The 16,776-nt window shown below is 37.1% G+C and overlaps 1 protein-coding gene across 15 annotated transcripts in view; it reads left to right on the forward strand.

The window, feature by feature from the left end:
• The first annotated feature begins 466 nt into the window (after positions 1 to 466).
• The window catches only part of LOC131436556 (calmodulin-binding transcription activator 1), a 477,355-nt gene continuing 461,045 nt past the window's right edge, over positions 467 to 16,776 (forward strand). For 5 of the 15 annotated variants that reach the window (XM_058605322.1, XM_058605333.1, XM_058605336.1 and 2 more), the window contains exons 1-2: positions 563 to 828; positions 4,456 to 4,945. The gene's annotated coding sequence lies outside the window, so the exon portion shown is untranslated. The other 10 variants (XM_058605335.1, XM_058605337.1, XM_058605326.1 and 7 more) reach the window with 9 other exon arrangements.

The following is a 16,776-nucleotide window of genomic DNA, read 5'->3' on the forward strand; positions in this document are numbered from 1 at the left end:
CGATTGACGACAAACTCGTGTATTTTTTGTTAGCTATTTGTTTCATCGACGTTTTTTCGATATAAAGAAACAAAACTCCGATTACGAAAAATACGGAAAAAAATAATTTGCTTGACACTTGTATACCTGTTAAGTAAAGCCAAGCAATCAAATCAACATAATATCATTTAAATGAACATGCCTTTGATTTTAGTTGAAGCATATTATTGCAGCGGATTTCAGAGTAAATTGAGAAATTGGCCTGCAGTGCATAAGTTAATGATATTGACGTGTAAAAAATATAAATAAAACAGTCGAACGACGGGAAATTTTCTTTCAGTGACCTGTATATTTTATAACCCAATTGGTACTCACCGTCAGACACGCAAGTTCAGCTTGCTATACGTCCAGTGAGCACTCCATGTAGCATTTCTCATCTCTCACTAGAACATGTCAAAACCATTCGCTCGACGGTCGCAGCTCAAGTTGTGATGGATCGCAAATAATATTGTTATTGCTTTGCTTCCCAGCACAAGGAATCAAGTGCGGTGCTATTCATCCATCGGTGGTGAGTGAGATCTAGTGAGAAGACCGTCATCAGTAGAAGAAAAATAGCTTCACGGGGACGAGTGTGTGAATTTTTCTTCTGCTCGCCAAATGCCAAATTTTCACTGGAGGAGATGCACTTTTCAGCATCGCAGGGACAGTGTTTATCGGCCGAAAGTGTAGGATCCTGTGGAACTATCTGAACCCCGCGAGTGTTATCGTTCGGGATAGTGCAAAGGCCTGTGGGTTGGCATGAGAAGTGCTGTGGATTCAGGTTGATTGGCCGAATAAGCTCAGTCAAAGGTGAAAAAACATTAGAACAGTCCATTTTTCCTTTAGCAGTATAGCAGAGTTTTTCCTTCGCAGCACGAGTGTGTTAGTGCATGTATCGAACAGAGACAGGTTGTTCTGTTCTGACAATCGGGTTAGAGTAAACGAAACACCAATATATGTGATAAAAGTGAGTGCTGGGTGGCAAAGGAGAACGAAAAAGAAAATAAATTGGTGAAAAATTCGGTTAGTGGAAATTCTCGGCTTGCTACGCTGGTGTGGTGGATTGTGATTCTTGTGCGTACGGCAAAGAATCAAAAGCACCGATCACACGGTCGCCGTTGTGTTTGTGTTGGTGAGCATGCTGGGTGTTGGGTGGTGAGCGATTTACTACCGTGAGCTTGTTTTGAGGGAGTTGTTTTTTCATGTGGATTCGTTCCTGGGTTAGTCATAAAGAATAACGAAATATGATCCCATCAGCACGGATGTGCTTATAAGGCTGGCTGAGTAGCTGGAATTTTGGGTTCGATTAACGAGGTAACATTGATGTTACGGAGAACACTTCTTGATTTCTGTGTTCGTAATTTTTTACCACGGAAATATGAATAAATTTGTTAGTGAGGCTTAGGTAGAAAGTTTTGCTCGAAATTATGAAAGAGTCTAAAGGATTAGATACGCTTAATTGTGAAGGAAAATGAATGTCATTTGTGTTAGTCACCAGATCTGTTTGAAAAAATTAAATCCAAATTACTCCAAATACTTATTGAGTAAATGAAGAAGGTTGCTATGTTACATACATTTCGATAGTCCCACCACAAAAAGGCCTAACTGCAAATGACAGTTTCTTTCACGATTTACCGGATAGATTTTATATTTGATGCCTTATTCTTCGCAAAACTTTCAAGTTAAAACCACAAGCTTTCGATTTATATTGGAAACTTTCAACCAATTGCAGTACTGGCTCCGTAATAATTAAAAAAGAAAGTAAACAAAGAGAGATTCTGATTTGCAGTTAGGCCCTTTTGTCGTAGGACTGTCGATTTTTCGAATCCTTCGCTGCCTATGAAAATTACGTGTAATCCATCACCATAATTCATCACAAACTTCAATGAGCAACAAAAAAAAAGTTTATCACATGAAACCTGTATAGTATAGTCTTCGCATATGCGTGACAAATGAAGACAATCACTAAAAAAGGTCCTGAGTGCAAATGATAGTTTCTCTTTGTTTACTTTTTTTTAATTATTACGGTTGTATCGGTAATCCAGGTTTCTAACAAAAAATAATAACTGAAACCATCAACTTTCGATTTGCACTTAAGAATTTTTTGGAAAAGACAGAAATATGCCGTAATAATTGAAAGAGAAAGTAAACGAAGAGAACCTGTTATTTGCACTTGGCACCTTTTCTAATGTTTATATAGAAATAATCTATACAATGTTTGTTCATATATTTCATGTACTATGTTTCCGTACACTGCACAAAATCTAATCGTAAAATTTTATGTACCAAACTTGTAAGCTTCTATGTACCAAACTTGTAAGTTTGTATATACCAAACTTGTGAAATTTAGGTAATTTTTACAGGATTTTCATATTTCATGTGAGAAGTAGTAGGAGTAGTATCACACATGACTCATGTACTGATATAAATCGTAAAATATATGAATACAATATAGCAGTTTTATCAGTGAAGTGCTTGCGCCAGAATTGTTAGACTTTATCGATATTATTTCGAACTAACACGTAGACTAACTAAAAAAAACTAAAATCCCAGGACTAGCTAGGAAACTTTTTTTTGCAAAACACAATTTTGTACATTAACATAGTCTTCTTCAATAACAACACAATGAGTTCAGCGTTTCTTTAATATTTTTAATATTATTCAAATTACGAAAATAAGCGTTTGTTTCAGCGAAGACTTTTTCGTTGGACTAGAATCTCCTTCTTTGAAGCATTTTTTTATGTCTGCAAACAGGTAGTAGTCGCCGGGGCCATATTTGATGAATATGGTGGGTGCGACAGCAATTTAAAGCCCAATTTTTGCAATTTCCACATGGTGGCACAAATTCGTCAATGTACCGTTCGCTTTTGATAGTCTTACATTTTTCAAAGTAGTCAATGAAGAAAATTCCACGAGCTTCCCAAAATACTGAGACCGTAACCTCAACGGGCCTATATTCGCGATTTGACTACGGAGTGTAGTGATGAATCCAGGTTTCGTCAATTGTAACATATCTGCGCTAAAAATTCGGGTCATTTCGGCGAAGTGTTGGGAATCAACGACCTGTTTTCGTTTTTGGTTCATCGTGAACAAACGTGGCATTCACTTTGACGATTTAATGAACGATGTGTTTTAGTCTGGTTAAGACATTGAGTCGTCTTGTTCTAGTTTTATTTTTTTAATTAGCAAAACAATTTCCCTGGTTACGAGTTTGCTACGGGTTCGAGTCCGGTCTATGCGGTAGCATTTTCGCGGTTTTCGTTACATAGTTGCATTCGCATGTCATTTTTCCAATCTGTTTTCCCCGTTAGATACTGATCAAATTTAAGAGATATTGAACTGTTTTCATCGTATCCGGTATAATGACCAAATTTGGTCGGCCGGAGCGTTCAGCATCGTCAGTGTCAGCACGAGCACGTTGAAACTCAGTAAACCTGAGCTGGAACGGTTTTTTTTTATCAAAAAGTAATGATGAATCATCACACGAAATTGTTTTGAATGAATTGTTTTGAGAATATCAAGACTAACGATACTCACATCACAGTAACTCGTGGACCAAACACTAGAATATCGTGAAATTTTCACATATATTGATGAAAAATAATGCAGAAATTTTGTTGACAAGGTCCACATGTTATACCAATGTGACAATTAAATGATACAATATACAATAATACAGCAATACATCAATCCAAGTTGTCCCGAAACAAGCGAATGCAAAGATGTCGATTGTTTTAACTTGTTCGACACAATCAATTTTACAGCTTCGCCAAAAAACAAAATTTTATAAGTCAAACACAATGAACATTAGTTTCTTGTGACAAATAGTCTAACGTTTCAGTAAAGAGTAATCGTAGTCCTAAACTAGAATTTTTTATATATTCCGAAATTCACTTGCGAAGCTTCAAGTGTATAAAATCAATGTTTTAATAGAAATATATTAGCAAGGCTTTACTTTCTTATGCTGTCTACTTATCTACTTATGCCGACAGGGAGAAATAATGAATATAATAAATCAATAAATTATAATCACCTTGTATAGGGCTTTACTCGTTCCGGGAAAATCGTGGAGCTGCCTCGATAGTCGGTCTCCGTTTTTTTTGTCAACTCAAACAAACATCCTCACACCGTCCATCGCTCACAGCTCACTCACTCACACGAGACACGTGCTCAGAACTGAAAGAGAAGAGAAGGAAAAGGTTCCGGCTTACAACAATAAACACGAACCACATGTACGGAACTCTCCCATGACGCGAGCGAGTGAGCTCCCGTTTCGGGGGGTGAATGAGGAACTCGGCACTCAGCAACCAACTCGTCGGTGGGCTACATTCCTCCCAGTCTGATGTAGCAGATGGATTGTAGAAACAGTGTATGGAGAGTTTTAGCCCAGTTTTTCGAGTGTATCGAGTAAAGTTTCTTGTTCTTATTTCCCGATAGTTTGGTAGTGTATTTTTAGGACAAAGTGTTGCAATTTGCGGTTACAATAGTTCACAGATAGTTTATCTAGTTATTCATTAAAATTTATCACTGTTTCGAGCTTCTAGAAGAAAAGTAGAATTTCGTGCTACTATATAGGTGTATATATTGCATTGCTGGAAAACAGTGAAGAAAACTTCTCACCGTCGCTGGCACCCCATCGCCTTTTTGTCACGACGGGATTTACGGGGAGTAAAGTTCACTGCCATTCATGGTATTGGTGATGTTGAATGGAGTGCGTGTTCTGGTATTTACATAGCTGAAATATTTCACCTGCCGCTCTCTTGTTCTCTGGTGAGTGACCGGACAACGACGTCAATATTATCCTTGGACTTCAGGAGGAAAATCATCAGGAAGTGTTATTTTTTTCTGTACCATAGTTGTAAGGCCGGATCTGAAAAGTTTTCCCCCAACCAACCCGGATTGGAACAGCAGCCAGTTTGCTCACCGGGTAAGTAGTTTGCCCTAATGGTTTATATGGTGTTTGAGCAAAAAATAAAAATTACAATTTGATAACTGTAACTCTACCAGCTAAAACTATGTCCAGTCCTGTTGGAAAACTAAGGGACAAAGAAAATTAAAATGAAAAAATAAATCATTGACGCGGGTACGCGGAAGGACTGTGTCAGGTGTTTTTTCCGGTAGCGATGTTAATTGCGAAGAGAGTGGACTTTTTCATAAAAAAGTATTTCCTAACTCTCTCTGAAATATAAAATATTGTGAACAAAGTTCAAGTTCTATTGTTAAAATAATAATTTAAATAATGGCAGAGGTATAGAGCGATTCATGAAGCTTACTTGGGTTCTATTCCTAGCCCCCGCATAGACAGAATCAACAGTTTGTTTACCCGAACGGAAAATTATGAACAGATTCAAGATTCTTTGATCAAATCTATTCGAATGAAGTGAAGAAAAAAACAAAAAAAAAACAAGAACAAGAACTAGACATAATTAGAAACAAACGGTCAATACGCATAAAAAGCTATATTGAGCTTGAGTGACCACCCCTGGTTGCTACTCCGTTACTGATCGGGATTAGCTGAAATTGTACAGGGAGTTTCTAGATGATCCGTCCTGGGACTGATAAATCATCCTTATATGTACATCTTCTGGTAATCCCAGAATTCATTGATCAGTACCGGCGCCGGCCAGGCCCGAACGTAGATCGTCTAAGGAATGGGAAGGGATGTTAGTCCAACACTTGTTGTTACTAGAGGCCGTATATACTACTGCGCACTCCACAAGTGTCACGGGAGAAGGATATTTGTTAGTAAAAATTTCAGTATTATTATTCATGCGCGACTCAGTATGTTCCGGTTTTAAGATGCTCGGATGCACCATTAAACTCGCTGATTTCCCGAGTGAACGTTTCAATAATATCCTATATTGAAGTCCCAGGAAGTCTTGATTTACAGCTCTTGTTCGAGGAAATTGAAGAAAAATTTGCAATACTATCGCGTGAAGAAAAAATACAATATTTATAAATGAAATTACGTGATACAAAATAAACGAGTGAATAGGATTTAGACAAAATAGTTGATTCATTGCGTTCACATATTCTAAACAGTTGTTATAAAACCATTTTAAATCACCAAATAAGGTCAACAGATTGAACGCGATTTTTTTGTATTTATTAAATTTGTTAAATGGTTATATTAGTTGATCTGGGCAGCCGGCTACCGAGAAAGTGTTTTTTTACTATGTATTCAATATACCGATATATGCTATCTCTGTTATTAACTTTGTGCAATAGTTGATTTTTATCATTCAATTTATAATCCTGAAAGACAATCAATAACATGGAAGAAGAAAAGATTCCAAATAAAACTTTTATCTGAAGCTAGACGGAAATTGATATGAAGAGATAATTTAGTAAAATAGAGTAATCAGAAGTGAAACATTGAAAATATCTGCTAACTGAAAGGAAAAAGAAACTCCTGCAATTGTCGACATGGAAGCAGTAACCCAGTGGATCTATTCTTGGTTCATTTTTTTCCGCCGGATTCCACACGGCATCTTGGCTGGTACTGTCCGGGGAGAGCTAATAGGTACTATCAATTTTCTAGTGGACCACAGCCCTTCGCACAAAAAGCTATATTGAGCTGATAGATAACTAACAAGTTAACAACTAACATATGAACAACATAAACAAATTAACAATGTTTAGTAAACTTTTTGACGCCCTTCAAATTCCAAAACTGTTTCAAACTTTATTCAGAACATTGTTAATGATATTTCTACAATTCCCTCCATTCGGTTGCTGGACTCTACACACGCTGCTAGAAAATTACTAGAACATTGAGTCATTTTCACCTAGTCTCCACGAATATACTGAATTGTAAGCTATATCTACTCGTTAGAAAGCTATATGTGGTTCTTAGCAGTTGAGTTTTGTTCACTCAGTTTTAGGTTGACTGTGGTTTATTTAATTTGCATTAATAGATCGGAACTAACGCTGATCGATGTTCTTAATAACAATGTAAATAGAAAATAAAAGTAAAGATTAAAAAATAAGCTCAAAATCTAGTCAAAATGATATGGCTGATTTTACCTGATTTGACAATGGATAATGACATACGTGAAAGATTTCAATACTCGACCATGGGCTAGTTAAGTAGATCCTACTGGGTGGTGAAGTAATCAGTATGACAATCGACTCGAAACAGTAAATTAACTGAAGCAGTATGATTAACTCTTCATTTTTCACTCATTCTCAGCTCAGGAAGCTGTTAACTCATTATGATGCATCATACACAAAAATACCTACCTTTTAACACATTTTCGCCATAACAACAGCAAAAAAATATGCTTTCATTTCATTGTTGATGACCTATTTCATATACAGAGCAAATCGTTTTCCGAGGTAATTGCATCAAACGGATTCAAACATTACAGAAAGACATTCGATCGCTTGCAATTAAAGGTTTAAATACACATTAATACACACAGCAATAGGACGTCAAGGCGGAATACTTGACCTATTTGAAAGATTTTCAATAAATTTCGTGATTCAAATGAATTATGAATTATGAATGAAATGAATTATTCGCACCCACTCATTCTGCTACTAACGCAGAAGGCGATAGCATCTAATCGACGCCGTTCTATTGATCATCGTAGGCACTCGGGAAGGCATGGAATAGGAACTTATGAGCACTTATTTATCTCTCCTTTTGATAACCATTTTTGACATTTTATGTTATTACATCTAAAATATATTACGTCATTTGGCTCAAAACCCGGAAAATCCTTGAATTCTAAAATGGTGATAAAGCTATAGTTTACGATTTAATTTAACTAGTGTTGACATTCAGGTTATCAACCTATCGATTAATGCATGTTATTAGAAATATTTGCAATATTTAATACTAACGATCGAATCGAAAATTATTGTTTTTCACTAGCGTTATTTTTTTTTATACTTGATCAAAATAAACCAAATTTCCCACGACTTCTTTTTAGGGTGTATTGTATAGGCGGAAGAGGAACCTTTCGCGAAAGGATTTCGTTCATCCACATGTAAAGTATTTGGGTTGTCATATTGCGCCTTTGAAACAATCAGAAGTTGGGCGAAGACCGGAATCAACGCGTGAAAACATTGATTGCTAATTTCAGAGTCCAAACATTTTGGCACAAAGCAAAGCAAAGGCTCCACATTACTTTTTTTGTGGAATTTTACCTTTTTGTTTCAACACACTTCGCAGCCGTTTCATAGCGTACGGAACCATTGAATGGCTGGTGCAATTGTCATACTGATACTAACTATCCTTCCTGGAACATACGACAACTGGCTTGTAAGACCAGCGCTCTATGCATGGAACGCCAGCTAAAAAATATTACTGTGGAATTCGCAAAAACAACTGTTCATTGAATAGAAATAGCAAAGTTTGTTCGGACTTAATCTAATAAACTCTACAAATTCTGTTTATTCTGTAGTTCCGGAATAGCCGAAGTTGGCTCGTTTGCCAGCAACAAATATGACCTACAAATTGGAACAGCTTTGAACCTAGTTAAACCTAGACTTACTATCTCATGCTCTATTTGGATTAAATCAAGAAACGAAATCAGAACTAATTGGCTCAAGTGGCACGTGCAAATTGCATATTTTTTCAAATAAACTTGAATTCAATGACATTCGATTATTCTTTCGGTCGCATTTATCATAGAATAGCTAGAATTTTTATCAACCGCAGCACCGTCTTTTATCAATATCACTCACCAGTAGCAGACATCCGTAACCGTTTCGATTTCTTCATAGCGTGTACGAAATAGAACAAAGCACGCATCGTTCGTGTTGTGTTTTTTTCTTCTTTCGGTGTTGTACATATTGTAAATCTATATGGCGATTTGGAAACTTTGACACTCATCGCTCTGTAACTGCGGAACCGGAGGTTGGATCCGGATAAAATTTCACAGTAGCTTTAAAGATAATATGAGCTTTAATTCAAATCAAATTTGTGAAAATCGGTTCAAGCATCGCAGAGAAATCGAAGTGAGTTCTATTTTTTAGGTTTTTCTGCACCACTTTCGATGCTTCCGGAAGAGAAAAAGGGGGGACCAGTAGTGCCGAATTAAGCTTTTATGCCCACAAACTAACAAGCTCTGCAAACTAGAAAAATTTATCAGACAGTTTTATGGGTTTTGTACCTGTTTTGACCATCGTTTGTGAAAAATTAACAGTTCGGCTGAAAAGTTCGTATCGTTTAATAGAAACACACATTTTTTTTTGCCAAAATTCGTTTTTATTGTTCAACATAATTGCCATCAGAGGCGATACAGCGATTATAGCGATCTTCCAACTTTTCGATACCATTTTTGTAGTACGATTTGTTCTTTGCCTCAAAATAGGCCTCAGTTTCAGCGTTTACTTCTTCATTGCTTCTAAATGTTTTACCAGCGAGCATTCTCTTGAGGTCTGAGAACAGGAAAAAGTTACTGGGGGCCAAATCTGGAGAATACGGTGGATGTGGGAGCAATTCGAAGCCCAATTCGTTCAATTTCAGCATGGTTTTCATCGACTTGTGACACCGTGCATTGTCTTGATGAAACAAAACTGTTTTCTTCTTCAAATGAGGCCGTTTTTTTTTTAAATTTCGTCCTTCAAACGCTCTAATAACGCTATATAATAGTCACTGTTGATGGTTTTTCCCTTTTCAAGGTAGTCGATGGAAATTATACCATGCGAATCCCAAAATACAGACGCCATAACCTTACCGGCCGATTGTTGAGTCTTTCCACGCTTTGGGTTCGGTTCATCGCGTGCAGTCCACTCAGCTGACTGTCGATTGGACTCCGGAGTGAAGTGATGGAGCCATGTTTCGTCCATTGTTATATATCGACGAAAAAAATCGGTTTTATTTCGATATAACAGCTCCAAATACTGCTCAGAATCATCAATTCGTTGTTGTTTTTGATCGATTGTGAGCTCACGCGGCACCTATTTTGCACAAAGCTTTCTCATATCCAAATATTCGTGAATAATATGTCCAACACGTTCCTTGGATACCTTTAGGGTGTCAGCTATCTCGATCAACTTCACTTTACGGTCATTGAAAATCATTTTGTGAATTTTTTCACGTTTTCATCGGTAACAGCCTCTTTTGGACGTCCACTGCGTTCATCGTCTTCAGTGCTCATATGACCAGTACGAAATTTTGCAAACCACTTACGAATTGTTGCTTCGCCCGGTGCAGAGTCTGGATAACACTCATCAAGCCATTTTTTGGTATCGGCGGCACTTTTTTCCATCAAAAAGTAGTGTTTCATCAACACACGAAATTCTTTTTTTTCCATATTTTTCACAATAACAAAAGTAGCTTCACTCAAAATGCAATATCTCACAAACTAATAATCAGACAGCTGTCAAATTTATACACGTATCTTTTGAAGGTTGGTACTAACTGAAAATGGTATGGATTTAATTCTAGTGGCGCCCTCTCATAGAAACGATACGAACTTTTCAGCCGATCTGTTAATATACAGCAACTGAACAGTTGTGGCGGGTTATCTATTCGTTGAAGAGCGACATTTGAATCGTCACCGATATCATCAACCAGAAAGTTTATGTACAGGAGTGTGTATTATCTTTTCTCAAACAACACAATTGTGCCGTTCTGGTTTGGGAAGATTTGGCATATTGCCATTACGGAAAAGTAAAAGATTATTATTATGTTGTGCCTAAGAACATGAACCCTCCCGAAACGTCAGGGCTCCTTTCAATAGAAAAATATCGTCGCCGCCATATTTTCGCCGAACCCGAATAAAAAGCTAAATTTTTTGTACGCAAGATTCAAGTCAAGACAAATTGGCGTTCTGCGTCGAGGAATATGATGGCAATAGTATAACGAAAGGCGTAAAAATTTGCATTAGCTGAAAAGGAAGCTCATGTACTTGGGCTCTTCGGTGGTTACCGATAATAGCATCAGCAGAGAAATTCAGAAACGCATCTTGTCAGCGAATCGAGTTTAATTTGGATTTTGGATTTTCGTTTCGATCGAGTAAATTTTTGCAATATTCAGCTAACCAGAGATCATTTTGTAGAAACAGGATACGAAAATTATAGAGTGATAATACTCAAGGCAGAGTAAGCATGTAAATATATATAACGGAAAGGTTAGACGTGACGGAGGGTTGTTTGAGCTATTTTTTTTACTTTTTTTTTACTTAACTTTTACCTTCTACCAAAGAAGTCAGGCCAAGGTATCTGATCAATGCGAATCACCCGAGTCTGTGGTATGTCGGAGGTTTTTTACCATTTACTATCCGAATCGGCAAAAGAAAAGTTAGCAGAAGTTGTCACTTTCTACTTGCGAAGGCATTCCTACACACAAAACCTAAACCTTTCTGGACCTAAATTCTGAAACTCAATTTCGATGCTAGACTATGGAACTGAATTCTGAAACTGAGTCCAAGAATTGAATTCTGAATCTAGATTGTTGAACTGATCACTGAAGCTGAGATCTGTAACTGAATTCGAGACCAGGATTCTTCGAGAGTCCGATCCAGGATTCAATTTTCAAAATCGGCCCCAGAATTTAGCTTCGAAACTGAATTGTAAAATCCAGATCCGGAATATAGTTCAGAAATCTTCAGAATCTAGTCTCTGAATTCAGTTACACTTCTAGAATTGTAAATGTGAGTTTTGGATCCTAATTCTAGACCAGCATTCTCTAACTGATACCTGGTTCTGGAAAGCATTTTAGAAAAGAATTCTGGAAATGAAGCTGAGTTTTAGATCTGAATTTGATCCAGAGTTTCGGGCTGTAGTTCCAGACTTTGAGGTTCAGAACTATTATATTTCAAAATTCATATTCAAGTCCAAAAATTTCATTTCCAAATTTTAGCTCCAGAGTCTAGGTCTAAAACGAAGATCCTGATCTATGTTCCAGATTTCGGGTCCATAAACCAGGCTTAGAATGAAATTCTTAAATTTAGCCCAAGTTCCAGAATTCTGGATTTCAATTCTAGCCCTGGATTTCGGGCGAGGAACTGAATATTAGAACTGGATTATGAAAATGAAAAATAAAATCTGGTCTTGGATTCTTGACCTGGATTCCGATCTGAACTGAATGAAACAACTACGCAGGCTAGAATAAAAGAAGCATCAAATGTTTACCTTTTTCACATACCAAATATGAAATTTTAATTTCTAGTTATTTGTGGTTATATTACTGAAAATTTTATCAAAAATTGCTGATCATGTCTCCGATGACGTGTAGAAAAATTAGGATGATACGTTGAATAAAACAAGAAATATTCACGAAAAAACCGCTCTTCCAGAGGGTAATTTTGAAAAGGCGCCCCATAGTAAAGTAAGACGCATTCACGTCAAAAAATGTTCCATCGATGACGGGTATAGCGTGATGGGCTAGTCGATGCCTTTTACTAAGCCCACCTGAGCTCTATTCTCAACCCCGCACATAGGGTTAGAAAGTTTTTCTGACCCGACGTGGCAAATGACCTTAAGGTTAAAACCTCTATAATTGAAACAAAAAAAAATATTCCGTTGTAATAGAAATTGACTTCAATCTGTAGCGATACTGTAAGTATCGAGACCTAAAGTATCGATACTAAAAGTATCGTTCTGATGTAATATCGATACCAAAAATACCCGATTCTCGAAAGAAAGTATCGATACTTCAAAGTATCGACTCGGTATCGAACATCCCTAGTGTATAATACTCCCGACATCTGTATAAAAGAAACTTCTTAATCATTATGAACAGTATAATATAGCAAGCGTTTATCGATCTCCACTTTAATTGATGAGTAGAGGATGCTTTTGATAAAATTATTCATGCTATCAAAGCAAAGTCTTGGCATTACATTCCTTTTGTGGAATTTGGCGTTTCTGTTTCAACAGACTTCGCAGCCGATTCTTAGTGTACACAATCATGGCATGGCTAGTACTATGGATCCTACTGACACTAAGAACCCTTCCAGGTCGGGGCTCGAACATACGACAGCTGGCTTGTAAGACCAGCGTCCTATGCACTGAACCGCCAACCCAATCATGCTATCACAATTGCTAAATTGGACAGAGTGGGCTTCGGTTCCAACATTCTTCGGTGGATTCAATCGTATCTTTGCAATCGACGGCTTGCGGTCAAGATGAAATGAAAATGTTTCTGAGGAGTTTTTTTTCTTTTTCTGGTATTACACAAGGCAGTCATTTCGGACCACTTATATTTCTACTGTATTTAAACGACGTGAATTTTCACTGAAAGGTTCACGATTATCTTTTGCAGACGACCTAAAGTTATTCTAAATTATCAAAACTGTTGAAGATGCCTTTATCGTTCAGAGTAAACATGAAATTTTCTCGGAGTGGTGTGAAATTAATAAAATGAGGCTAAATATCAGTAAATGCTCGATTATCATATTCACACGAAAAAAAACACCTATGATATGACACTTCAGTGCAAACAGTGGTTTTGCAAATTGACTTTTCTTCTGCTTAGCGGTATATGTTGAACTGTTAGGTGGCGTTGGCAGTTTAACATAATCTGCTAATGAACTGGTGAGTCGAAGGCGAAACGTAAAAATAAGAAAATAGTTATGTACACTTAATTTATTACACTTTATGTTGCAATTCAGCATAAACTAAATGTATCCAATGATTTGTTAGAAATATACAAGACAAGTAAAAATGTATTATTTAATATGACATCGTTTTGAATCCGTATCATTTCATTAAGATTCGGAACTGAGGATGAACAGTATCACCTGTCAGGCATCTGGTAGGTAGCCAAACGTGAACTGCTTCCGTATTTGTGGTGTCTCTTGTGGGTACATATATTTGGTAACAACTTCGAAACCTCACCGGCACCGGTTGGCTTGAAAATTCCAAAAAAGAAAAACAGGACAGCAGTGGGAGAAAACATTTGCTTTACCGCCATAAAATTGTATCGATCGTCGACATGGGGAGCGCTCTACTGAATGAAGCCCACGAAGAAAGAAAGACGGAAGAAAATGCGTGTCCTTAGCGAGATACTCGAATTCCGCACCCACCAGCAATGTGTTTGGTTCCGTTTCTGTTGGCTGAAGCACGCTTGGTTTGCTACACGGTTCTGGCGGCTACGGGTGAGTGGGAGCTTGACCTTGAAACCTTGAAACAAAGATAACATCGCTCGTACCCAGGTAAACATCCACCAGTGATACCAGTGAGTCAGTGGATTATTTCGATGGGATAAAATAAACTTTTCAAATTCTCATAAGCCACGTTATAGTTTTCAAAGGAATGTCCCTAAGATAGGCAAGGTATGAAATTAAATGATGAAAACCGAACCGCTCGGAACAAGATTGCAAACAGTTTACTTGAACCGTATGTTTTCGGATCCCAATTTGCATATGCTCAACCCTCTCTGAATGATTTTATCTAGCTTGATGTCAAACCCGAACAAGCTATCCTAAATATCGTCCATAATAAGTACGATATTTATGTTTACACTGAATCATATCTTACGTGCAGGGGAGTTGCTTTCTTTCATACGAGCTGCTCGTGCAAAACGAAATCAGAATATGAATGGTTTCACAGAGAAATCAAATCCCGAATGAAATCTAATCCAATCTAGAAGTTTTCCATCTATATTCATCACATTGTAACATGGTCTTGCATCTCCCACCAGCCACCGGGTTTCCCATGATAACCGCGTATGCAAACATATTGATCCGATTTGCATCGAAACGGTTCCTAGACGAAAAACTGATCGAGATCCTTGATGCAGAACGACGAAAGCTGGGTGACTCGATGAATCCCACCACTATTGAGTATTCTAGAACAATTCCAAAGACAATGGAATAAATCCGGCTTGAGATTGAATGATTCGAAATGCCTAATAATTTACACTTGCCAACGAAGTGAATCGTTCAAATAGATCAAATTTCTAGTACAGAAAAGTTGTTCGATTAATTTGCTGTCCAACATATCGTCATATTTTTAGTTTTGACAATTCTTGAGTCATGATACGTGAAATCTTTTACAGGAACAATTTTATTAAGTACTATTTCTCTCAATCCATAATATGGATATCACTTCCCTCGGAAGTATTTTTAAATACTTTTAACTATAGAAGTTCCAGATAAACTTCTGCGGTATGTTTCCTCCAGTATCTAGATTTTGAAAAGGTGTTATTATTTCACAAATTCTTCTTTTAATTCCGTTTCCCTTTACATTTTTTTCATAGAACAAAGGAATGGCGGGGTCTTTTTTTTAGAAAATTGTACTCCTCTATAACTGATAACTTTTGAAAATCTCTAAAATTATCCGTGGAAATAGTTCCTCGGACTTTATCGCGATAGACGTATATAGCAGAATAGCAAAATTTCATAACTGGAAGTATGCAAAGGAAGCTTCTTTAATTGTCCTCTTTTACGACGTGGGAGCAGGAGCTCAACGTTTCTATTCTTTGCTATATTTGTCGTCAGCGGGTGCCACGCGGCCTCTAGGCTGGATCTATTCAAAGAAGTACAATCGGTACTATCAATCCCTTAGAAGGCACAAGTCCTTAAATCAAAGCAAAATTCATATCTAAAGTTTGAAGCGGAAAAAATTGGTCATATTTAACTTCTTTTATTCGTGAATTAAAAAACTACACAACTACTATTTAAAATATGATTGTTTGTAGAACATTAACATTTTACATTTACCGGTAAGTTGTGAAAAAAGGTATCGAAGCCAGAGGAGCAACGCGACAAAATTATGCTCTCTTATCGTAGAAATCCGAAATTTTTGAACATGATCAAATCACTGGTTCGTAATAAAATTAAAGTATCCGGAGAACGTTTCCCGAGTACTAGAAAAACGGTATCGGTTTAATATCGAAAACCGAGAGTATCAAAAACATCAAAAAAAATTATTACTGTTTCATGCGAAAAACCACTTTCCTCAAGCAAAAAAATATTCCGTTCTGGTTTAGTTGGACTTAGGATCTTATCATTACGAAAAAAGGTCATATAATAGTATACTGCGAACAATGTCCAGATGGTTACCAAGAACATGAACTTCCCCAACCAGAGCTGCTAAAACTATAAACTAGCATCTTTGCACGACGAAGATTGGAAAGCTTATGTTACTGGACCAGGCTCTACCAATCATCATATATTGAGTGTATGAAAGCCGATCTGTCATAACTTAAATTCTCTTGATATTACTCTCACCAGGACGCTCATTGATTGCCGATGCGATTGTCCGAAGTCCGATGACTTTTTGCAAAGAGCAATGAACTTTATCAATTTATGTTTATGTTAGTACTCTCGTGGAATTTTTTTACTTCAACAGGGAATAGGAGAATGAGAGAGAAAACAAAAAAGTCGTCTGTCTTTGACTGAGTATACTTCTACTTGGTCATAGAACTGTGGAGTATCTCATTTGACAGACACTTTGACCGTACCGATTACAGTTGACGATGATTTTAGTCAGTCTGTCAAGGTCATTTGACATGACTGACAATTTGCAACTCTGCTCCCAACACGTTTTTGCTTCAGCCATTCGCATTCGCTGAATTCTTACTCATACCCGCATACCTATTAACAAAATAAACATTAGTTAAACTAACGCATTGATTTTTGCAATAATTGTGCAGTCCCGTGTCAACATTTCAAACAAACCTCGTAGGGCTATTCCTTGTTTCATTTATTACAATCTTCAGAAGATATTTTAATAGCCCTCTTACTTTAAAAATAAGGAACTGCATTCAGTTCCTAGAGCTAGTTTCAGAACCCAAGTACCGAAAGTTCCAGAATCTAAAACAGGATTTAGTTCCAGACTCTTAGTTCCAACTTT

This window comes from Malaya genurostris, chromosome 3 (genome assembly GCF_030247185.1).
Source record: "Malaya genurostris strain Urasoe2022 chromosome 3, Malgen_1.1, whole genome shotgun sequence".
In the NCBI taxonomy this organism is placed as follows: Eukaryota; Metazoa; Arthropoda; class Insecta; order Diptera; family Culicidae; genus Malaya; species Malaya genurostris.